The 25,370-nt window shown below is 42.3% G+C and overlaps 1 long non-coding RNA gene across 1 annotated transcript; it reads right to left on the bottom strand.

Moving 5' to 3' along the window:
* Positions 1-2,388: 2,388 nt before the first annotated feature.
* On the bottom strand, positions 2,389-3,742 carry LOC120357224. The gene is made up of 2 exons (XR_005574387.1): positions 3,159-3,742; positions 2,389-2,918 (listed from the first exon to the last, which is right to left on the bottom strand). It is a non-coding gene; the product is annotated as an uncharacterized LOC120357224 (long non-coding RNA).
* Between the last annotated feature and the right edge of the window lie 21,628 nt (positions 3,743-25,370).

Genomic DNA, 25,370 nt, shown 5'->3' with positions numbered 1-25,370 from the left:
GGGGTTTATTTTCTACCCTTCTTTTTGTTCCCCTTTCGTCCTGTTTGACTGTTGATTGTTGTTGTTGCTTTATTTCCTTTTCTTTTCTTGCCGTTCTTTTCTCTTTCTTTTTCTCTTTCGGCGTTGATATTTTTATTTTATGTTGCGGCGTATATGACTGTGTTAGTGTCACGTCGCTGGTTATACTTCTCGTTTGTTTGTCTGGTCTTTTGATATTTAATTTTTTGTTTTCCGTAATGTCGTATATTTCGATATTTTGTGACGTTGTCGGTGTATGTAACCACGATAGTTGGTCTGCCACTCGGTTTGTCGCTCCCTTGGATAGTTTGTGAATGGATGTAATTTTTCCATTTTTTAGTCTCAACGTGAGCTCGCACGTTTCACTGGGATTGCGTACTTCACCATTTATGTTTTCGAATATAACGTTGGATGTAATTTTGTAAATTTGTCTGTGATTTTCGTCCATCACGTTTATGGTGTCAAGATATCTCGTTGTTGGTATTCTTCTTTCAATGGCGTTCGTCATGAACTCTATTAATTTGTATTTTATTCTCTGTCTGAGTTGTCCATGCGTGCTGTTTCTCTTGTTCTTTGGTCGGTGTTCAAAGACTGTTTTATTCTCGTCAAGAATTCAATTCTTTCTCTGGATGCTCGTTTCATTTCAGCCCAGTCTATTTGCGATTCGGCCACTTCGTTCCACAAGCGGTCCTCCTCGGCGATTAATATTTCATATTCGCGTTTATCTTGCTCTTCTTGTATTAAGATTTACATACGCTCGTTGATGTTGAACGCACCTGACACGGCGATGTTGCGTTGTAGTACGCCGTTTGCGTCGATGAATAACGTGGCTGTCTGTATGTGTTGAGAGTCGGCCATTTTTATGACGAATAGTTGGTCTGCCGTTTGTTTGTTGTGTCGTTTGTCTCGTCGTCTGTCTCGTTGGTCTTGTCTTTTTGCTTGCCGTACGTCTGACTTCCCGCCTCGTTATGGTTCGCACTGTCTAATGTTAATTCTGTAGCGTCGTTAGCGTTTTCAGTTTTGTCAAGATTGTTGGTCAATGGTACCGTCAACACCGTGGTTTTGAAAGCACTGTGGCGTCTCTCGTCGCCCTTGGTCTGCAAAGTGTGGCTTGTGGCGGCTTTCCATGACGCCAACGACGACGGAACAAGTCCCACTGGACAAGCGAGACGACCAATCAGAATGTCGCTCACAATACGACGGAGCCTGCGCGATTCCCGGCGTGGTGAGAGGAGACGCTGGTCTGGCGTCCCTCACTCTGCGATAGTCTTTAGTAGAGAGAAGATTTAATTTGTATCACGGCGTTAGGCCGAGAAATAAGACTGACGCATTCTAAATAAAAATAGTTATATATATTATCTAATTCCCCATTTTTATGTGTTGGAAACCTTACCCCACAGGCTGTCGATTGCAGCGCCATCCGTCGCTTGGTGGTTGAACTGCGTTGTCGTTGCGCTTGAATGATGTTCGATCTCGTCGTGCTTACATTCTTCTTTCTATTTCTTGCTTAACAAATTTCTTATCAAACTAACGCTATTTCTCGCTTTTGTTATTAACGTATAAATTTTATTTTCTCTCGCTCTTAATTTTATTCTATTATTTTTTATAATTCTATCTTTAACACGTTTTATTTGATTTTTACGGTTATCTTGAATTATTCTATATCTTTTACCTATAATCGGACTATTGTTGCTATCGATTGTTTTATTGTTGTTTTCGAAAATTGAGATTTTCTCTATGTTAATAGGCTCGCTCGCTTCGCGATGTTCCCCGTCATTTTTTGTATCTAAGTCTTGCATTTTGCTCGCTATTTTTGCGGTAACCTGTTTTTCGTTGTCGTATGTTTTTAAGTTTTTGCTAATTGATTTTATATTGTTTTGGTCAATGCATCGCGTTTCTTCGCGCGTTAATTCGGTTTTTACGAATAATTTGTCGATAACCGGTGCGTCGATCTCGCTTTCGGTATCGTCTTTCGTATTTATTTTAAAGATTTTTCTTGCGTTGTTTTCTTCGTCTTCTAATTTGCGTTTTAATTTAATTGGTGCTTTTATTACGCGCCTATTGTTGTTTTTCAATTTTTTATTCGTGTCACTTATAATTAGTTGGTCTGCCTTAATCGCGTTTTTTGCTTTGTCCGCGTTTATCCATTTTTCCTGACTATTGCAGTCGCTTTGATTTTTTAATTTTGCTAATTCTATCTTACTTTGTTCTAATATTTTTTCCATAATCGATGGTTTGTCTTGCTCGCTTAAGTATTTCTCGCGCTCCGCTTTACGTAATTTGTTTTTGATTTTCTCATTTTTGATGTATCTTTCTAATATCATGCTCATTGTTATCGTTCGCTTGTTAATTTTACTTTCGTTGTTTTGATTTTTTGTTCTTAGTGGAATTTTGTTACCGAATATATCTACCTATGTATACTTTGCATGGGTCAATAATGTTTGTTTTTATGCGCTCCATTTAATCTAAATTTAATTTACCCGATTTTCCGTCTTCTGATGTGTTTGTTAATATATTGTTGGTCTGCCTATCGTTTGTTTCTATCTCGCATAATTCTATATCGCTTGCTGTTGTGTTTCGCTCGGATTTTATAATTGTATTGTTTGATCTTGAATATGTTTTAATTACACGGGTGTTTATGTTGTTACATTTTGTCACGTTCTATGTCGTGCCTCGTGTTGTCGTTGTTGGTATGTGTCAGCGGGGATGCGTCGGGCTGGTCTCTCCCTGACTCTCCTTGCTTCGTAGTTTCCCGGTGTGATCGCTCGCTCGGATGTTCCGGGTATCTCTGCATCGTTTTGTCTCTCTTTTTCTTCCTCTTTTTCCCGCACATTTTGTGTAATTGGTGTGGCGGCTCTCTCCTCGTCCCTCTTTGTGGCGTTGCGCGTGCTCGATATTGCCTGTGAATAATGGCGTGCGGTAATGAGGTTGTTGGTTAGTCGCGGTGACACTTTTGTAGCCGGACACGAAACGTGAGATTTTGGGAAACCGAGAGGAATCTTTGTTGCACGGTGAATATGTGGAAAAGCTGATTCTACCTGGTCTTCCACTGTGTGTTCAATTTCTGTTATTGGTCGCCACTTACTTTTTCCCAAAAGCAAGAAAGGAAATTTAATCTCGTTCGCAATCGCGCTACTTACCCAGTGGATCGCCCTTCCTCTCAGTATCGTTTTTGCATGGTCCTTTGTTACGGTATCTCGGCTGCCGTCTCGTCTGCTCGAACGTTCGTGTCACGTCCACGGTTGATCGCCCGACTCTTGAATTACGCTGGTAAATCGCTGAAAGTGTGGGTGTGTCGCTCGCGTATATTGCGCGTGAAAGGTTTCTCGTGAATAATAACTCGGTTGTTAGTTTTTAAAACATATCACAAGTTTATTCGTATCACATACAAACGTTATTACGCGTTTCATAATTATTCCGTATAATCGTTTTCTTAATTTCTACGCGCATCACACATTCGCACACTCAGAGTTTCGAAACGTGTCGTCACACGTTTTTACCGACGTCTTTCCCGGCGATGTTCTCTCGCAGTGTTTCACAAAGTAATGCTCGTACGGCCGATTGCCTTCGGGCGCCGTGAGCTCGCGAAAATTAGAATAAGGTATGAAACGAAATTTCACGGATACGCATGTCGCGATATCCTAACACGCGATTACGGAAAATCTCTAATGTTCGATTCCGCGCGTATCTTTCATAAGCAACTCTTCTCAACTCCTGTTCGTTTGCAACTAAAGCTCGAAGCTTCTACCTCGAAGTCGTGGGGTCGGTTATTCCCACTCCTCCAACGTTTCTCTCGTTTAGCCAATCGTGGCTCTTTACGTCACGTAAGTCACGCCCGGTGCCGCGGTGGCTTTCCCCCGGAATCGCGACTCGCGCTTTGCGTACGTGATTTCCGACGGGTGACCGTTATTATTACGTCACGGCTTTTTCCGCGACCGTTTCCTATTACCAATTAAGGCGATGCTGGAGTGATGGCCGAACTCCGACGGTCCTGCGCCATCTACTAAGTGGAACTAAAAATGTCGATAATATCGATATTTTTAGATCCATTATCATTTGAGTTCTGCACTCATCCTTGTCTTTTCAACAAGCGAAACCGCCCAACTCAGTACCGTATATTTCGAAAGGCACGCTCGGGCCGTCTTGTAGGCGGATGAGTTTACGCGAAACAATTTTTTGTCCGACCTGTTGGGTTTCTGCTGTTGAATAAGGACGTAATGTGTTGGCAATATACATTGCACTTTGACACTACGCTATCTCTTTTCGCTGCAAGTAACAAAAAGAGATTGACGTCAGTCAGACTAAATGTTTAGCACATTTATTGCCATTTCATTAGAAAATGATGTATATAATACATAATACTAAAATTACATTTTCATGTCGAACATGAATATGGCAATATTTTGTGGGCAATATGGAATGAATTCTTCATTCTCATCGCCCATTTTTATAAAACGCAAAAATTTTTCATAGTTTCTCTATTCTCGTTTGCTTATGTTTGCCTATAAGATGGGCAAATACAAACTTAAAATAGTCAGCCCACGATAAACGCTTCTGATAATTAATTAAAAATAGTCAGCCCATGGTAAACGCCTCTGATATCTAATTAATAATAGTCAGCACACGGTAAACGCCTCTGATATTTAATTAATAATAGTCAGCCCACGGTAAACGCCTCTGATATTTAATTAATAATAGTCAGCCCACGGTAAACGCCTCTGATATTTAATTAATAATAGTCAGCACACGATAAACGCCTCTGATAATTAATTAAAAATAATCAGCCCACGGTAAACGCCTCTGATATTTAATTAATAATAGTCAGCCCACGGTAAACGCCTCTGATATTTAATTAATAATAGTCAGCACACGATAAACGCCTCTGATAATTAATTAAAAATAATCAGCCCACGGTAAACGCCTCTGATAATTAATTAAAAATAATCAGCCCACGGTAAACGCCTCTGATATTTAATTAATAATAGTCAGCACACGATAAACGCCTCTGATAATTAATTAAAAATAATCAGCTCACGGTAAACGCCTCTGATATTTAATTAATAATAGTCAGCACACGATAAACACCTCTGATAATTAATTAACCCTTTCAGGATGGTATACATGTGTACCTGGTACACATGTGTACCTGGAAAGGGTTGATAGTCAGCTCACGATAAACGCCTCTGACAGTAAATGATTAATAAAAGTACAGCTTACCACTGTAAACAGTCTGTGATGACAGAAACCTTTTGACATTATATTGTCATTATAGGTATCCTACACCTCTGCATTATGTCCTCTTTTGGACAGGGACAGGTTAGGTTAGGTTGACGACATTTAAACACACACTAAAATTTTTATGTCAACTATAACTTCACCGTAATTTTGCGCCCTATCACTTTCCTTTCCCTCTCTCCGATTTCCGCAGCGGTACCGAGACATGTACGTGCGCGCGTTTCTCCCGCGGCCACGCGCTCGCCTGGCCACGAAACATGTCGCGCTGACCGAATCGTCGCGCGCGCCGTGTCACGCCTCGGCTCGTTTCGAAGATCATGCAATAGAACTAGTCTTTTCCTCTCACTCCCTCCGCTCGCTCGCGCGCGATAATCTCGATGGCCCAAGCGCTCAAGAATTCTTTTCACTGTCGTATACATGTTATATATGTGTATATATAAGTGTACAAAAAAATATAAAAATTTACATGTAATATTGTAAATTAAACATTATAGCAAATCATTTAATCTTTTAATAGCATATAAACAATTTCTGTATTATAAAAAAATTTTTTTAATAATTTAAAAAAAGTCATGAATTTTATTAATTAATTAAAATTATATGACAAATCATAATAAAAATATGGAATTACTTTTATGTCGAAAACATAATTTTAATTCAATAGTTAATAATTTTAGTTTTTCAATATTATAATAGCCTCGGAATATATTATTGTTTTATGCTATAGAAAAAGAAAATGGTGTGCCATGAAACATTTATATTTTTAATATAATTTATAACTTCATTACATTTTTAATACTAAAATAAAAAAAATTTTAAACTATAATAATAATTTAATATTTATAGTATTCATAACGCAATGTAATAATATTTATTAGTATTGTTCATTAATAACTCTTGTCCTGTAGACCATCTTTCGTCCTCTCATATGTAAAATGTGAAAATAATAATAAATATTATTACGTTTTATTATAACCACTATATATGTGTATCATTATACATATATACTTGTGTGTACTTTACATTATTATGTTCTGAACCCTCTGAAAACTAAAATAAAATTTACATTTTAATGTATTTACGTTTAAATTTTTTAAACATATTTTTTAAAGAAAAATATTTTTTTTAAACATAAATATTACGTACGCTAAAATTGCCTCCATTCAGTAAACATTACAATTCACGGAGTCTTCACTCTCATTTATACTTTACATTTTACAGAACTTTTTAGTTTTGGGATATTATATGGGTTAAAATTTTAATTAAGAGCTTTAGTAATAAAAGAAAGGTAGCCAATTCAACATTTTATGATTAGAAACTTAGTAATGTACAAAAATTTCCTCACAGGTAAGCACACAGAGCGTCAGAATCACGACAATGTTCAGAATTACTCATATATGAAAGTTATCGTTCCCAGTCAAAAAAGTGAAATTTTAAACCAGAAAGGTCAGGGAAGAAACAACAGGTTTATCAGCGAGAACCCGCAACTACAAATAACTTTTAATTTATCTATTCGCCATTGGAGCTTTTACAGTAACATATATAATTTGTAAATCATTTTTAAATATTTTATGCTAAGTACGTTATTATACCAAAATATTAGGAAGTTTAGAAATGCTTTTGTATTATCAATTAAATTAAAATTTCTCAAGAACACAAATGATATTAACATAAAACAAATGATATATTTGCCATGAAAATTTTCAATGAGTGTTTTAAGAACGTCAGAAAAAGTGTTAAATTTTTTAACTGTGTGTCCAATTTTAAGTTAATTTAATTGTAGAAGAACATTTTTGAATTTCTGGTTTTTTTCAATACTACATTTTGCAAAAAAAAATTTTGTCCCGAGGAATTGAACCTGGAACCTTCAGCATAGTAATCAAGAATCATGACCGTCCAACTACAAAGGTCAATTTAGAATTTTTCTTCCATAATAGTACTATAGCTGCTAAAAGTGTTGATCTTTTTCTCAAAAATGCTTGAACGAGTTCTATCGCAGTAAATGTATGAATAAATATTACAATTATATCAAATTTCATAAAATCGGTGTCTAAAGACCGAGTTTCTTTCGTTAACGCAATACTGAAAAATTTTCGTCGCATGGTCGGAAAATCGAGATTGGAAAAAAAAAATGTATATATATATATATATATATATATATATATATATATACACACACATATAAATTGAACGTATGTTCAATATACGTATAATTATTCATGTATATATATAAATATAAATATATATATATATATATATATATATATATATTGTCACGCACTTTTCGGACGCCGGAGAGCAACGGCGAAGTGCGCGATCAAACAAGGTAGCGGAGACGCTACACGAAGCGCGCGCGAGAGCGACGAGAATACCGACAGCTAGATTCCAACCAAATCGCGAAATTGGGCGCCAGACGCGATTACTCCGGTCGCGTCGCCGGGTTCACTTTTCCACGCTAAACGCCAATTCGTATCACGCGATAACTCATCACACGAAAGCGGAATCGTCGCTCGCACGCGGCCAGCTAGCTCCTCTAACCGGTAGAGGGGCGGGGTAGCGGAGACAGGGACGAAGCGGCTCTCTTACTGGAGGAGACGGGTAGGCGAGAAATTAAGCACGATCAGGCCGATATAACAGAGAGAAATAACATGTATTGTAGCATAGGACGGAGACAGAGTAGAATCAAACGCAACGAAATCATCAGTCGACGCAAGCAAAGAACGGAAAAGATAAAGAGAGTTAACGAAAACGAATAAGCGGAACGCGAAAATTTACTTAAGTACTACAATGCTTACGCCAGCGGCGCGAACAGCGACGGTTGGTCCCGCGCGGAACGAGACAGCCAATCACGCGCGCTCGGAACAGCGCGGCGAGAACATACTCGGCGAACGTTCGCTAACGGACAGCAATTAATACAAACGCAATGCGATCCAAGATACCCGGTGACGGCAATGCCGTCGTCGCGGTCACAATGCACAATTCTCGCGAAGACGCGCGACACGACAACGCACCGATAACGTGGACGGTCGTGTGATCACGGCCGTAACACGATTCGCGCACGTGCGCGAGGGCTTTGCGGCTTCCCGGGAAGCCGGTCGTCCGCGTGCTTCTACGGCGGGACAGCCAACGTACACGCGGCAGCCGACAGCTGGGTGCCTCTACAAGGTCTCACGCTTGAGGTGGAGAGCCGACCAAACACCAAGAAGCAAGGTGCGTTCAATCGCCACGCGGCGGACGCACTCGCACACGAACCTAATGGCTCCACCTCAGAACGCGAGCCGGTCGACACCGACAGCTCGTGGCTTTACACGAAGGTTAGAGGGTCACCTCGACTTCCGCACGGTCCTCCTTCGGGTCCTCGGGTGTCCTCAACTCGCTCGCCAAGGCCGGGCACTCCTTCCGATAGCGGACAGGCCGATAGCTGACCGATATCTCGCACTCGCTCGCTCGTTTCCACACACGCTCAGTTCGCCGGGTCGCACGCAAAAGCCAAGAGGATCGCGCTCGATGCGCGATTGATGAGCGCTACCCCTCCTACAGGGTGCGCGATATCCTTGCGCCTAGCGGCGCGGCCTATCAGCGGCCGCCCTTATCTAGCCGTGACGTCACGGCAGCGCAGTGTCGGGTCTCCGCAGGTGTCGTGCGGTCCCCGTCGGCATCCGACATCCTCGTCGTTCTCGTCGTCCCTGCGGACGACAGCCGCAGAATTTTCCCAGCGACGACTCTTCGCCGCTACACTCCTTGATGGACAGCCGGCATTCGACGGCCCTTGTCCTGGCCGTTCGTCCGCCTTGGCCTGTCCCTCGGCTGCGCCAATTGCGAGCCTCTTTTGCGTGGCGCATATCTGCCACCACGTCGAGTCTCGTCCTTCTCTCCGCCGTCGGTTTTCCGTGCGCCGGCCCTGGACGATCGCCTTCTCCTTGTCCTGCTGCTGCCCATCCTCCTCGCCGCTGCTGGTCCTTAGGCGACGTTTGTCGAGGTACCCGCGGATACATGAAGTAAGCCGCGAATAAATAAATGAAATCAATACGCGCCGCAGTCCCGCCGGAGATTTCGCTCTCTCGCTGAGTGCCCGACCCGGTCTTACGCGCCTCCTTGCGCTATGCTCAGGCGGAGGACGAAGTGGCGAGGCAGATAAAACTGCCACGTCACAATATATATACAGGGTGTCCGTCCATAAATGTCCGAGCAAATATCTCGTAACTGGTTGAAGTTAGAAGAAAGTTTAATAAGGAAAATTTACATGGTTTTTAGTCGGCTACAAAATGCACGTAAAGAAATTTTTTTTACTCGTCACCTTTTTGAGTTATGAAGGTCAATGTAGGTTTTTTAAATGGGTACTGTGGGGTTGCTTGTGGTATCAGAAGGTTCCACAAATAATTACACGTTATACGTTTACGTGTTCTTTATTAGAATAACTCTTTGTTACAAAGGTATACTTTTCTTTGGTAGTGGCTTAGGCGGCGCCCGGAGGCGCCTAAAAAAGTCGGTCAGTTGCCGAATAGATTTTTTTATCAGTTTATCCTTCCGTTTCTTTTTCTCCCGCTTTTCTGCGGGGAGAGATCGCCCTGGCGTGCGAGGACGCGGAGAACGCGGCGAAGGGGCGACTGGGACGACGACGACGCTTCGGAGCTTCTGCGGAGTGCTCGTTGCAGGCTCAGGGGACGTCTGGGTACCGCTGGACGTGGCCGAAGCGGTTGGCGACGTTTGGGTCCCCTGACTCCTTGTTACGGTACACCGGCGGCGAGGGTCGTAGTGTCGTGGTACCTCTATATGCCTCAGCTCCCAAGGAAGGAACGCTATGCCGGAGTCGAGTATGGGAACTCCCTGGCACTCGTCTGGACAGACGCACCCCGGACAGTCCGGGTGCGGGTAAGGACCGGGACGGTCCCGTCGGAGACGTCGACGAGGCAGTTTGACGTGCCACGAAGCTCTTCGACCAAAAGATTGAAGGCCCTGGAGGGAGCGCACCTCGTGTTACACCAAGAGCGAGGGCCCGTGCAGGAGCGCACCTCGGGTGATACCAAGGGAGAGGGCCCGTGAAGGAGCGCACCTCTGGGTACACCAAGAGCGAGGGCCCGTAAAGGAGCGCACCTCAGGTGACGATTCTCGAGATCGAAGGGCCCAACAGGAGCTCAGCCTCGATCGGAGGATGCGTGCTCGACGGGTTGCGGTCGCGTATTATATGCGCTCGGTGGATGCATTTGACTCCCGAGAAAGCGGCCGCCTAGCGGCGGCGCCTGAACTAGCGCCGGCGCTCGCGCCCACGCTGGCGCCCGCGGCTTGCCTGCGCGCTCGCGCGCGCGCGTATGTTGGTGGCGGATTTTGGTTCGCCACATGACCCCCTTGGTTGTCTTAAAGTCCTTGGAATCGGACTGGTGGACGTGATATTCGTCCGCTTCTCGTCCGTTTCTCGTTGGATACCTTGGGTGTCTGTTCTGTTGTGCTCTGATTTTGTTCCGTTTCTTCTGGTTCCAAAATGTAAGCGGGTTTTAATCTATCGATTGACACATTGATGGCTCGCCCGTTGATGAGGATTTTAAACGTTTTTTCTCCTCTGTTTAGGACCTTGTATGGTCCGTCGTACGGCGGTTGTAGCGTTTTCGTCGGCGCGTCATGTCGTAAGAAAACTTGTTGTGTCGTGGCTAAGTCTTTAAATACAAACGTGGCTTTTTGTCCGTGCCTTCTTACTCTTGGTTGCAGGCTTTTCATTGCTTTCTTCAGGTCCTTTATGAATCCTTCCGAAGTGTCTGTTTCGCTGTCGGCTTCGTTGAGAAACTGTCCTGGTAACCGAATTGGTTCTCCGTAGACCATTTCCGCCGGTGTTGCTTGTAAGTCCTCTTTCCACGCGGCCCTGATGCCCATTAAAACGACTGGGAGTATCTCCGCCCATGCTTCGGTTTGGTGGCTCTTTATGGCTGCTTTTAACTGCCGGTGGAGCCTCTCTACCATCCCATTGGCTGCTGGATGGTACGCTGTGGTATGGAGATGAGTGGACCCAGTTAGTTTTGTTAGCTTCTTGAATAGCTCGGACTCGAATTGTCGTCCTTGGTCTGTAGTGATCCTTGTTGGTGTTCCGAATCTTGCTATCCAATTTGTGAAAAGCTGTCTGGCTACTGTTTCGGCCGTAATGTCGGGAACAGGAATTGCTTCCGGCCATCTCGTGAAGCGGTCTATGATTGTCAAGCAATATTTGTATCCAAGCGATGTTGGCATGGGTCCGACCAGGTCCATGTGTATGTGCTGGAATCTTTTCGTCGGCCCTAGAAAATTCCCCGTTGGCGTGACTGTGTGTCTGTGTACCTTGGCTTTTTGGCATTGCAGACATGTTCGTGCCCACGCTCGGCAGTCCCGTTGGATGTTAGGCCATATGTATTTCTGTCTGACCAATCTCTCCGTTGCTCTAATGCCGGGGTGCGATAGTCCATGCAGTGCTTGGAATACTTGCTTTCTAAAAGGTTCCGTTACGTAGGGACGCGCTGTCTGTGTTGATGTGTCGCAATACAGTTTGATTTCAGTCCCGGGTATCGGAATTTCCGTTAGTTTGAGTGACGACTGTATGCTGCCGTCAAGCAACTGTTGAAGTTCAGGATCTTCTTTCTGTGACTTTGCCATTTCTTCGAAGTCAGGCGCTTTCTGTATAGCCTCTACTCGAGATAATGCGTCAGCGACTACGTTGTCCTTGCCGGCCACGTGTCGGATGTCTGTTGAAAATTGACCGATGAAATCCAGGTGTCGCGCTTGCCGTGGGGAACTGCGCAATGGATCTTGCTGGAATGCGTAAACCAGCGGTTTGTGATCCGTGAAGATGGTAAACTTCCGGCCTTCCAACAAGTGCCGAAAGTACTTCACCGCTGCGTAGATTGCCAAAAGTTCCCTGTCGTACGGACTGTATTTCACTTGAGCTTGGTTGAGTTTCTTGCTCATGAATGCTAACGGTTGCTGGTTTCCGTCGACTTCCTGGTGCACCACCGCTCCTAATGCTGTGTCTGAGGCATCGGTGGTTAATGTGATTGTTGCTTCTGCTTTCGGATGGGCCAATAGCGTTGCCTTTGCTAGACTATCTTTGCAAAGTTGAAACGCTTGTTCCAGTTGAGGGGTCCATTCTATCGGAGTTTTCCCTTTTTGTTTTGGTCCTTGCAGTACGTCGTGCAGTTTTGCCTGGTCGTTTGCTGCTCCTGGGATAAACCTTCTATAGAAGTTTAAGGTGCCTAAGAATTGCCTCATCTGCTTGATGTTCTCAGGTCTTTTGTAGTCCTTGATTGCTTGGACTTTCTCTGGCAATGGTTGCGTGCCCTCTGCGGACACCATGTATCCCAAAAACTTGACCTCTGTGGCTCCAAAAGTGCACTTGGCAGGGTTTATTTGAATGCCGTATGCATCGAGGCGACGAAATAGCTCCTCTAAATGTTTTCTGTGCTCCTCCTCGTTGCTGGAGGCGACGAGGATGTCGTCGATGTAGGCGTAACAGAAATCTAGGCCGTGCAGTACCTCATTGATGAACCTCTGGAATGTCTGTGCGGCGTTGCGTAACCCGAAAGGCATGTACCGAAACTCGAATAACCCGAAAGGCGTCGTGATCGTCGTCTTGGGAATGTCCTCCGGGTGCACTGGAATTTGATTGTACGCTCGGACCAAGTCTAGCGTGGAGAACAGTGTTTTTCCTTCGAGGCCTTGCGTGAAATCCTCTATGTGAGGAATCGGGTATTGATCTGGTACCGTTCTTGCGTTCAGTTTTCTGTAGTCTCCGCACGGTCTCCAAGTGTTTCCTTTCTTCGGAGCCATGTGGAGTGGCGCGGCCCATGGGCTCTTAGAAGGTTGTATAATCCCTTCTTCCAGAAGTAGATTAAATTCCGCTTTTGCTGCCTTAAGCTTTTCAGGCGTTAACCTTCGTGGCCGGCTTGCTTCTGGTGGTCCAGCCGTGGTTTTGATGTAATGCACGGTAGAGTGTGGCTGCTTCTTTTGGTAAGTACCCGAGCTCTGCGTGATCTTCGGGAACTGTGACAAAAGTAGGTGGTACGGAGTGCTTCCAATTATGGACTTGACCGAGGGTAGGTTTGTTCCTCTTGTCGCTCCGTCTGTTCGTAGTCCCGTTTTTGCGTCCACTAGTTGGCCTCTTCGTACGTCTGGCAAGAGGTGAAAATGTGCTAGGAAATCGGAACCAATTATTGGTGTAGTTACATCTGCCACGATGAATCGCCACAGGAAGTCTCGGCGTAAACCAAGGTCGGGTCTTATCGTCAGGTCGCCGTAGGTTCGTATAGCGGAACCGTTTGCTGCAAATAGTTCTCCCGCGCTGACTAGCCGTCGGCCGTGAAACAGAGTTCGAGGGAAAACGCAGACGTCTGACCCGGTGTCGATCAAGTATCTTGTTTTGGTGCTGCCGTCTGTGACGAATAAGCGGCAAGGTTTCGGGCTGGAGCCGTTTGCCGCTACCAACGACTGCCCATCTAGTTTTCCTCACTTTTCTTGAACTCGCACGGCTGTGTACACTTCTTAGCTTTGTCCTTGAATCGCTTGTGGTAGAAGCACACGTTACCCTCTTTCGCTTTCTTTTTGCTGCGGCTCTGGGAACGGTCACGTTTCTGGCTTTTTTCCGTTGACCGTGATAATCGCCCGCTTAGATTTGCTACTTGCTTAGTGAGTTCCTTGACTTGTTGCTCGAGCGTTGGAGTTGCAGGTTGTAGGCTAGCGACTCCTGTAGCTCTGTTGGCGACCTCGTGGATGCGGTCGGCCTGCTCGGCTACTGCCTCGAGATCATCTGCCGTTCGGGTAGCTAGAATGGCTTGCAGTTGTGACGGCAGTCTGCCCATCCACAGGGTTCGTAGCAACTGGTCTGGGATGGCGGAGTTTGCGAGGGCTTGTAGGTGTCGTAGGAATTGTGATGGCCTACGATCTCCTATCTCTTCGTGTTCGAGTAGCTGTCGGATCTGTTGCTCTTGCGAAATCGAAAGTCTTTGTATGAGGGCCTTTTTTAAATTTTCATACTTGTTCTCCGCAGGGGGCTTCGTAATTAGATCCTTGATTTCCTTGGCGTGCTTTGTTTCGATGTGGGACAATACGTAAGCGTATTTCGTACTGTCCTGCGTTATGCCTCCTAGCATAAACTGGCCTTCCAGCTGAGCAAACCATAGTTCGGGCTCGTCGGCCCAAAACGGAGGTATTTTGAGTGCTACTCGGTGGATGTGCGGACGTTCCTCTGTTGCGTTGGTGCCACTACCATGTGCCTCTGTCATGGTGCTGATTTTTGATCACGTCGGGGTCACCAATTTGTGGGGTTGCTTGTGGTATCAGAAGGTTCCACAAATAATTACACGTTATACGTTTACGTGTTCTTTATTAGAATAACTCTTTGTTACAAAGGTATGCTTTTCTTTGGTAGTGGCTTAGACGGCGCCCGGAGGCGCCTAAAAAAGTCGGTCAGTTGCCGAATAGATTTTTTTATCAGTTTATCCTTCCGTTTCTTTTTCTCCCGCTTTTCTGCGGGGAGAGATCGCCCTGGCGTGCGAGGACGCGGAGAACGCGGCGAAGGGGCGACTGGGACGACGACGACGCTTCGGAGCTTCTGCGGAGTGCTCGTTGCAGGCTCAGGGGACGTCTGGGTACCGCTGGACGTGGCCGAAGCGGTTGGCGACGTTTGGGTCCCCTGACTCCTTGTTACGGTACACCGGCGGCGAGGGTCGTAGTGTCGTGGTACCTCTATATGCCTCAGCTCCCAAGGAAGGAACGCTATGCCGGAGTCGAGTATGGGAACTCCCTGGCACTCGTCTGGACAGACGCACCCCGGACAGTCCGGGTGCGGGTAAGGACCGGGACGGTCCCGTCGGAGACGTCGACGAGGCAGTTTGACGTGCCACGAAGCTCTTCGACCAAAAGATTGAGGGCCCTGGAGGGAGCGCACCTCGTGTTACACCAAGAGCGAGGGCCCGTGCAGGAGCGCACCTCGGGTGATACCAAGGGAGAGGGCCCGTGAAGGAGCGCACCTCTGGGTACACCAAGAGCGAGGGCCCGTAAAGGAGCGCACCTCAGGTGACGATTCTCGAGATCGAAGGGCCCAACAGGAGCTCAGCCTCGATCGGAGGATGCGTGCTCGACGGGTTGCGGTCGCGTATTATATGCGCTCGGTGGATGCATTTGACTCCCGAGAAAGCGGCCGCCTAGCGGCGGCGCCTGAACTAGCGCCGGCGCTCGCGCCCACGCTGGCGCCCGCGGCTTGCCTGCGCGCTCGCGCGCGCGCGTATGTTGGTGGCGGATTTTGGTTCGCCACAGGTACCTATAATTTTTTTTGCATATTTACATAGTAGAGGTAATTTTCAATCAAAATTATTTTAGGAAAAAAATTGCTACGACGCATCGTTTACGAGATAATCGGCATGCAAAATATTAAAGTAATAATTTGGATCGAGTATTGTTGAACAAATTTGGAATATCAAATAGATTGAGAAAGTAACCATTGTTTTTTCATGAAATATTTATTAACAAATTAATTAAGAAATGGTTCGAAATTGTTACCATCATGATCGATACAGCATTCAACGCGTTTTATAATGTTTCTTATTGTTAACTGCAGCATTTCTGTTGTAATACTTTCAACAGCTCTAGTGATTTTATGTCGTAAATCTTCTTCATTTTCAGGAATAGTTACATAAACAATATCCTTAATATACCCCCAAGGGAAAAATCGCAAGGTGTCAAGTCCGGAGATCTCGGTGGCAATCGTACAGGACCATTAGTACCCATCCAACAATTAGGAAATCTATTATTTAAAAAGTTAATTACAGCACGTGTATTGTGTGCTGGAGCACCATCTTGTTGAAAAATAATATTTCGAAAAACTGATAATGGAAGATCACGTAAATAATCTGAGAAAGTTGTTTGCAAGAATTCCAAGTATTTGTCACCATTAAGATGACCATGGAAAAAGAAAGGTCCAATAATTTTTGTTCCGATGATTCCGCACCATACGTTCACCGAAAATCTGCGTTGGAAACCTTTATCTCTTTTCGCATGTGGATTCACATCGGACCAAGTATGCACGTTATGTCGATTTTCCATACCACAATTGGAAAAACAAGATTCATCAGACCATAATATTTTATTAAAAAAACCAAAGTCAGTGCGATAATTAACTCGAAGCCAGTGGCAGAACATTAATCGGCGATCTGCATCTCCTTCATGTAAAGCTTGTACTAAATTATCACGAAACGGTTTGAATTTGAATTTTTTTAGTACAGCGTGTACGTAACTTTTCGATAATTCTAAATTACGTGCTACTGTTCTTATGGATGTACGTCTGTTTTCAATAAAACTTAATAGCACACTTGTCTCTTTTTCTTCATCTGTTTTGATTGTACGTCGTTGTCTTGTTAGCGATCCTGTTTGACGCAATTGATCTTCAATTCGTCGAAATGTACGATTATTTGGTATTCTTCGTTCTGGATATTTTTGTTGATAAAGTAATCGTGCTTCATTTTCATTACGCATACTTAAATACCAGATCTCGAGCACATCACACTTTTCCGTAATTGTAAACATTGTTCTCACGCGCTCGTATGTAGACGATTGACTAACAGACTACCCTGTAATTCATATTATGTGCTATACAAATATTTTATTTACAAATCAAACAGTCGTGTATTTTGAAAAGTTGAAGGTCAGCGATCCTGTTCGATATAACAGACTTCATACGAGCGCGTGAGAACAATGTTTACAATTACGGAAAAGTGTGATATGCTCGAGATGTGGTATTACAACAGAAGTTGGGGGTATATTAAGGATATTGTTTATGCAACTATTCCTGAAAATGAAGAAGATTTACGACATAAAATCACTAGAGCTGTTGAAAGTATTACAACAGAAATGCTGCAGCTAACAATAAGAAACATTATAAAACGCGTTGAATGCTGTATCGATCATGATGGTAACAATTTCGAACCATTTCTTAATTAATTTGTTAATAAATATTTCATGAAAAAACAATGTTTACTTTCTCAACCTATTTGATATTCCAAATTTGTTCAACAATACTCGATCCAAATTATTACTTTAATACTTTGCATGCCGATTATCTCGTAAACGATGCGTCGTAGCAATTTTTTTCCTAATATAATTTTGATTGAAAATTACCTCTACTATGTAAATATGCAAAAAAATTATAGGTACCCATTTAAAAAACCAACATTGACCTTCATAACTCAAAAAGGTGACGAGTAAAAAAAATTTCTTTACGTGCATTTTGTAGCCGACTAAAAACCATGTAAATTTTCCTTATTAAACTTTCTTCTAACTTCAACCAGTTACGAGATATTTGCTCGGACATTTATGGACGGACACCCTGTATATACATATATATACATATATACATATATATATATATATATATATACATATATATATATATATATATATATATATATATATATATATATATATATATATATATATATATATATATATATGTAATAAGTGAGAAACATAGAATAGTAATATGTCGCGCGCGCGCGCGCGTCGCAACTCAGTTCCGCAAGACGAAAATCTGAAATCGTTTCACTAAGCTATGCAGTGTTGCCGGCTTGTCCTCATTACAGGACAAGCCGGCAACACTGCAGAGAAAGCGAGAACTCTCGAGACAGAAGAGGATAGTCGAGAAGGAGAGAAACCGCTTGAGAAAGAAGGAGACAGAAGAGCTCCCCACGCATCTTTCTCGCTTGACGCTGGATTAAGAGAGGAAGCATACGACGTGATCGTACATACAAGCAACGGCGCGCCGTTAAGTCGGAGAAGACTCTTCTGGTTCCTTCTCTCTCAAGCGTTCCCTTTCTCTCTCCAACTATCCTTTAACATTTCGAGCTGTCTGCTTTTCTCTCGTTACAGCTGTAAATACGTAATTTCCGATCTCGATTTACCGACCATGCGACGAAAATTTTTCAGTATTGCGTTAACGAGAGGAACTCGGTTTCTAGTCATTGATTTTATAAAATTTGATATGATTGTAATATTCATTCATACATTTACTGCGATAGAATCCGTTGTTCAAGCATTTTTGAGAAAAAGATCAAATACTTTTAGCAGCTGTAGTACCATTACGGAAGAAGAATCGTAAATTGACCTTTGTGGTTGGACGGTCATGATTCTTGACTATTATGCTGAAGGTTCCAGGTTCGATTCCTCGGGTCAAAAAATTTTTTTTTGTAAAATGTATTAAAAGAAAACCAGAAATTCAAAAATGCTCTTCTACAATAAAATTAACTTAAAATTGGACACAAAATATATGTAAAAACATATGTAAAAATTATTAAACTTTTGTTGACGTTTTTAAAACACTCATTGTAAATTTTCATGGCAAATCTATTTTTTGTGTTCTTGAGAAATTTTAATTGAATTGATAGTAGAAGAGCATTTTTAAATTTCCTAATATTGTATTCCTAATTTGTATAATAACGTATAATTCATAAAAGTATACCAAAATAAAATTTTTTCGAAAGTCTATCTGCAAAAGAACGATTTATTTTCTTATAGTATTATATTTTCTTATAGTATTATTTTCTTTTAGTATTATATTTTCAACGTTTTTTTCTGGCAACAAAACATGATTTCGAGCATTTATATATACATACGTGTGTGTGTGTGTGTGTGTGTGTGTGTGTGTGTGTGTGTGTGTGTGTGTGTGTGTGTGTGTGTGTGTGTGTGTGTGTGTGTGCGTGTGCGTGTGCATGTGCGTGTGCGTGTGCGAGTGCGTGTGCGTGTGCGTGTGCGTGTGCGTGTGTGCGTGTGCGTGTGTGTGTGTGTGTGTAAACAAATATTCAAAGCATTCACATAGATTATAAAATGTGATTGCTTTTATTATGATACATTTTATAATCTAAGTGAATATCAATTTGAATATTTCTCTTAAAAAGAATTTAAAGGTTGCATCAAATTATTGAAAATTGCAAGTTGAAAATTAGAATTTGAAGTCAGATAATTTGAATTTTGCGTTTTGTTTTGACTGGTTGGATTCTAATTTTCAACTCGCAATTCTCTATATCTAATGCGTAATCTGATACAGACTTTATAGCCGTTATATATTTTTATAATGATTTTACGATCAACGGCATTGTTACGCTAGATGCAAAAATTTTTCTCAGGGCACTAAAAAAGTTTTACGAGCCTGAGTAAGGTCGATAAATTAGGTCGTTGTAATGATCCAGCGATACGCTTCGCTGCAAATTCGATTACAGTGCCGCTCTCAGAATATCGAGCAACTAAACTATAGCTCTCTGCATCAATTCCACGTGCAAATTACATAAACAATTTTCAGACATCCATTTCTTTCATACTAGAGCCTCTAGGACCATTCTGCAAGCGCCATATTGTTCTTTTATTTAATTCATACGCAGTAAACTATTTATTTCATATATACAAAGTCTAAAATTTTTATATGGGGCACATGTTGTCACGAGTCGGCTGCAGAAGCCGATAATTAAACTATAATTTTTTAATTTACTTTCGTTTTTCGTACTAAATTATAGTTTCCCGTGTATGTTTTTGTTACTACTTTAATTGTGGAGAAGGATTTTACGATCTATAAAGCCAATTAAGAGAAATGCCTGTCCAAAAATATGCACGTATACAGACCGGTTCAGCATCGCCTTAACCTGTGTAAAATAATAAAATTTAAATTGTTGGTCTGCCATCGTGGAATCATTCACGCATATTTTACGCGTATCATTCATACTGCGTTCGCGCTTATGAACTAAATGAACTTAGATGTAATCGCTTGGATAAACTAAATTTAAAATAAGGTTAATATAATAACATAATATGTATTATTATATTCTAATTTGAACTGACTTGTAATAAAATTTAAACATAAAACAAAATGTAAAATTAAAATAAAATGGAAAGTAATAAAAAATGTAAATGAAATAACGAAGTTAAATTAAAATAAAATACAATGAGTCCTTTTTTTCTTCCGTTTTAATATTTAAGCCTATTGCTTATCTTGATTGTCGCTCGTCTGGGTGAGAGGTTGTTGGACCGCCGCGTCCTCCTCTTCCTTTCTGCTTGCTGCTGCCAAGCATCGCGGCGTAATTGCCTTTTTTGACGTTTGTGATGCCGCTTCGTCTCTTTCCCTCTCTTTCCTGCGGCGTTGAAGTGCTGGGCCTAGCTGGTCGTTTGGTCGCTGCCTCTACTTTGCTCTCCCCTTTTTTTTTATTGGTTCCTGCATCTCTATTTCTGCGTTGTCACTGCAGTTCGCGGCTGTGTTGTCGCGCTTGTCCTTTTGTAAATTAATTGGAAGGATAATGGAATTGCTGGTCACCGGCGGTGATTCTTTTGTCCAGCTCGAATTTGTCCGAATGTCACGTAGCGCTCGAGCGCTCACCGCATTGGTCCTTCCGACTTAACTCTTTATTGGCCACTGTTTGCGACACTAGCGCGCTCATACGGGCTACTTCGTCAATTAAGCTGGTGCGTTCGGCTGTAGAACGGGGATTCTTGGACCGAAATCCCGTGTAAGAGGAAGGAAGTTTCTTGTCAAGGAGGATTCGGAAGGAAACTCACTGAGTGTTCAGTTCACTTTACAACTGTATTTCAGGACGGTACAGAGAACCGCACGGACGGTTGCCGAGAGAGGAATGCGCGGGAACGCGCCAGTTTAGTCGACGAAGTAGCCCGTATGGGCGCGCTAGTGTCGCAAACAGTGGCCAATAAAGAGTTAGGTCGGACCAATGCTCTGAGCGCTCGAGCGCCACCGCCGTCTCGTGACATTCGGACAAATTCAAGCTGGACAAAAGTCTTACCGGACAAAATCTTGCAGGACAAAAATCTTACAGCTCGGCCAGTCTGAAGCGATGTTCGTTCCTAAACATGGGAGCGCAAGTTACAAATACGCTAAGGATAAACATTTTCAAATACATTTAATAAGTAATAGTAAAATAATAATCTTTAGTGTGTAATCTTAAATATTATAGATAACGCAACAAAATAAGTAAAAGTAAAAAAATAATCTTTTGTGTACAATCCCAAACACTACAGGTAACGCAACAGATGTCATGAGTATCAATCAGTCTGGAGAAATCACTCGTTTAAGTCTATCGGGAGACAAAATGGAATTATAAGGTTTTTATGTAATATTGTGATCTGAGATATCCTGTATCACATAACGGTTTTTGTTTAGGGTTTTCGCGAATAAATATGGACCTTTATAGATTGGCTTTAACTTTCTATCCTCGCCTGGTTTGACGGTAGAATCTCTGATCATAATGTAATCACCAGTTTTATACTCTGAAGGAGTTTTATGACGTTTGTCGTAATATGACTTATAATTTTTCATTTTGTCCGATGCTTGTAGAGCAATATCTCTATTTTTATCTCGAATTTGAGCTTCTCAAATTCGGAAGCTGAAAGAGTGGATTTCGACAAATGTTTAAGGTAGTGAGTTAAATCTGTATCAAGATGATTGCGTTTATCTATGCCAAATAGGAATTTAGCAGGTGAGGATTTAATTACCGTATGGAATGTGTTATTTATCACGTATTGGACCTTTTTTAATTTTTCAGGTCGATCAGATTGGTCATCAACTATTTTATGAAGCAAAGTTTTTAAGAATCTGTTGACTCTCTCACTAATACCGTTCGACAAAAGAGCCGATACGGCAACCTGTCTATGCTTAATATTTCGGCTTTGTATAAATTCCGAAAACTCAAAGGATGAAAATGCAGTACCGCGATCGAATACTAATTTTGTTGGGTTACCAAACACGTCAAAGACTGACGACAAACGCTCAATGGTTTTTTTAAAGCAAGTTGTTTTTACTGGAAATAGCCATGTAAAGCGAGTAAATTCATCGGATAGTGTTAGAACATGTCTAAACCTGTTGGCTGTTCTAAGTTAAGAGACCGAAATGGTCGGTATGCGTAATTTGAAACGGAGATTGAGGGGTACTCTCAAATTGTATCTTACCCTCTTTTGTGTTAGTCGAAGTATTAGATATTAGACAAGTTATGCAATTGTCTATGTGACTTTGTACTTTTTGTCTCATGGACGGGAACCAATATGAATCTCTTATGCCTTGTAAGGTTTTATCAAGCCCACAGTGGGCACAGTTATCGTGGTAAACGCGTATAATATTTGATACCATCGATTCAGGTACATAGAACAATAATCTATCATCTATCTTACAGTAGACTAGATCTTCTATTAGCACATATTTGTCATGCTCAGTCTCTTCTAAGGAATTAGCAATAGATTGTAAGTACGGATCCGCTCATTGACGACAACGCAATTCGTTTTCTAGAGGAACTGTGCCAATAGAGACGACGATGCGACTTAGTGCATCGACGTGAGTTATTAGATTACCTTTACGGTGCATTAACTTAAAATTATAATTTTGTAATCTCAAGACCCATCTTGCAATACGAGGATTCAAATTGTCCTTGTTAACGGCATAGACCAGAGCAATGCAATCAGTTTTAATAGTGAACTCGACCTCATATAAGTATACATGGAACCATGCGACGGCTTTAATGATTGCTAACATTTCCAACTCGAATGAGTGATACCGATTTTCTGCGGAATTTGTTGCTTGATTATAATAAGCAATCGGCGCTAACGCTTTATTATCTTAACGTTGTAAAAGAATTGTCGCAAGCGCAACGGAGCTGGCGTCAGTGTGAAGTTCTGTTGGTAAATGCGGATTATACAATTGTAACACTGGTAAGGTAGTTAGATCCTTTTTCAAAACTCGAAACGCTTCAAGGCATTGTTCATCGAAATTGAATGTTAGTGACTTTTTAAGCAACGAGTATAATGGTTTGGCCTTTTTGGCAAAATCTTTAACAAATTTACGGAAATACCCGACAAGACCGAGGAACCTTTGAAGTTCCACAACGTTCCGAGGAATTGGAAATTTTTTAACGGCTTCGGAATGTCGGTTACTGAGTGTAATGCCCTGATCAGACACTATGTATCCTAGATATTCGAGTTTTGTTTTTAGGAATTGACACTTGGCAAAATTAACGTAAAACGAATATTGTTTTAATAAAAGTAGAACTTGCTTCAGCAACTCCAAATTTTTCTCCACCGTGTCAGAAGGAATGAGAATATCGTCTATGTAGACTAGAATTTTATTTTGACGAATTAAAGGCTGTAGGATTTGCAATAATCGCTTCTGGAACTCTGCCGGTGCTTCAAAGTATCCAAAAGGTAAACGCGTATACTCATATTGGCCATTAGGTGTGGCGAAAGCGAATTTAATGGATCGGAATAGCATGGAAGCTTTCGTGTAAATCTAGAAGAGTCCGTATAAGTTTATCAGTTAATCTCGTAAATAGCTCTTCAATAACCAGAAAAGGATATTTTTGCTTTACTACCCTTGAATTCAGTGGGCGTAAATCAACGCATAACCGAAGCTTACCGTTTTTCTTTTTTACGACAAGTAGGATGCGAGAACACTATGGAGATGTTGATTCATTTACTATTTTTTTAGCAAGCAAGTCGTCTATTATCTCGCAAATTTGTGTACGTTTCGCCCACGCGAAGCGTCTCGCTAAATACGCAAAAATAGAGTTATCTTGTAATTGCACGGTACCGCGATGGTTATCCTTAACCTCTTTGACAGGAGTGTCTTTCACTTCCTGTATAATTTTTTGTACTTCTTGGTCTACTACTGGACCAAAATCAGTTTGGCTTGTGGCGAGCCCCGAATCATCTTCTTTGATAACATCAGCAGATGCTACTTCTTTAAAAATTTTTAATCTCTTCTACTTTGGATTCAGATGGTTTGAAGATCAGTGTTAACTCATTTTGTGAAATAAAATTTCGACCGAGAATAGCGTGTAAATTCTATGAGTCATTACGAATAACATAAAACATAACTTTAATAATTACATCAGGTAAAACTTTAAGACTAATAACGGCTTTCTTTTTGCCGATAACCTCAATTCGAGAATTATTCAAGGATCTGAAATGACTTACATCTGACTTATCAATTTGCATGTCTTTTCCGAAGAAAGACCTGCAAACTGACTCCCTGATAAATGAGACTGGGCTGCCTGTATCCACAAGAGCAAATAAATTACAACTTTGAGAATCAAACGATACGATTTTAACAATAGAGTTGCTTATCTGTAATTGTCGTGACTTAGTTTTCTTCACACATCCTACGATGGGCTGTTCATCCTGCGATGGTGATGAGACTTCCTCCGCTGCAGCAACCTGAGGTGAGGCTGCGGAACCAGAAGTTGTAGATGACTGCTCCTTGCGTTTCAGCTTCCAGCAGTTTGCTTTAACGTGTCCCCTGAGTCCCAGTAGGCACAGGTAAGATTTTCTTCCTTCTACGGAGGAAATGCCTTCGAAATGAACCGAAACGATCAGTCTCTTTAGAGTCTTTCGTATTGTGATGATCCCTTGGATCTTTGTTATCCTCCTTTTTACGAGGAGGTGAAGAAGATTGCTTGCTCATTAAACTGCAGGCGCTAGTAATCGAATACATTTCTTCGAGAAACTCATCTACGGTGTTGTAGCCTCATTAGCTACCTTAATTGTCTTGCATATCCGCTTAGCAACAATCACGCCACGAGCGCCTGTTGCAGCGGAAATGCAAGATTGCAGAATTGGTCAATCGCGCGAGCAGCGTAAGCATCGACGATTGACGCGAGCATGACCATATATGGTCACCGCGAGGGCCTAATGCCCCACCATATCAATAATACAGAAACTATAAGTTAGTCTGCCTAATTATGGGCAGCGGGAGATTCTTACGAAAAGCACGAACGGCACGCGCGCGCTCCGCGATAAGTCGGACACCCGACACCCCGCAAACCATCCAGCGGCCGAGTGCGCGACAACGCGTGATCCGTGCACCGCGATTTGATTGTATTAAGAGGAAAAACGTTTATAATAAAGTTTGGGGAATAAAAGTGTCAGTAAAAAAGGTGAAAAGTGTTATTTGCCACCCCGCGCGTCTTCCTCCAAGTATCCTCCTCGTGGGTCCCAACCCTTCAGACGGACCGAATCCCAAAAAGTTTATCTTGTTGCACCCGCCGGTACAACAAAAATTGGTGTCAGAAGTGGGATGAAGCAAAGCTAATACTGCCGACATACCCTGAGTAGAGTCCGAAGACAACCAAGCTTCA

The sequence above is a fragment of the Solenopsis invicta genome, chromosome 3 (genome assembly GCF_016802725.1).
Source record: "Solenopsis invicta isolate M01_SB chromosome 3, UNIL_Sinv_3.0, whole genome shotgun sequence".
In the NCBI taxonomy this organism is placed as follows: Eukaryota; Metazoa; Arthropoda; class Insecta; order Hymenoptera; family Formicidae; genus Solenopsis; species Solenopsis invicta.
This window is presented reverse-complemented; position numbering and strand designations above follow the sequence as displayed.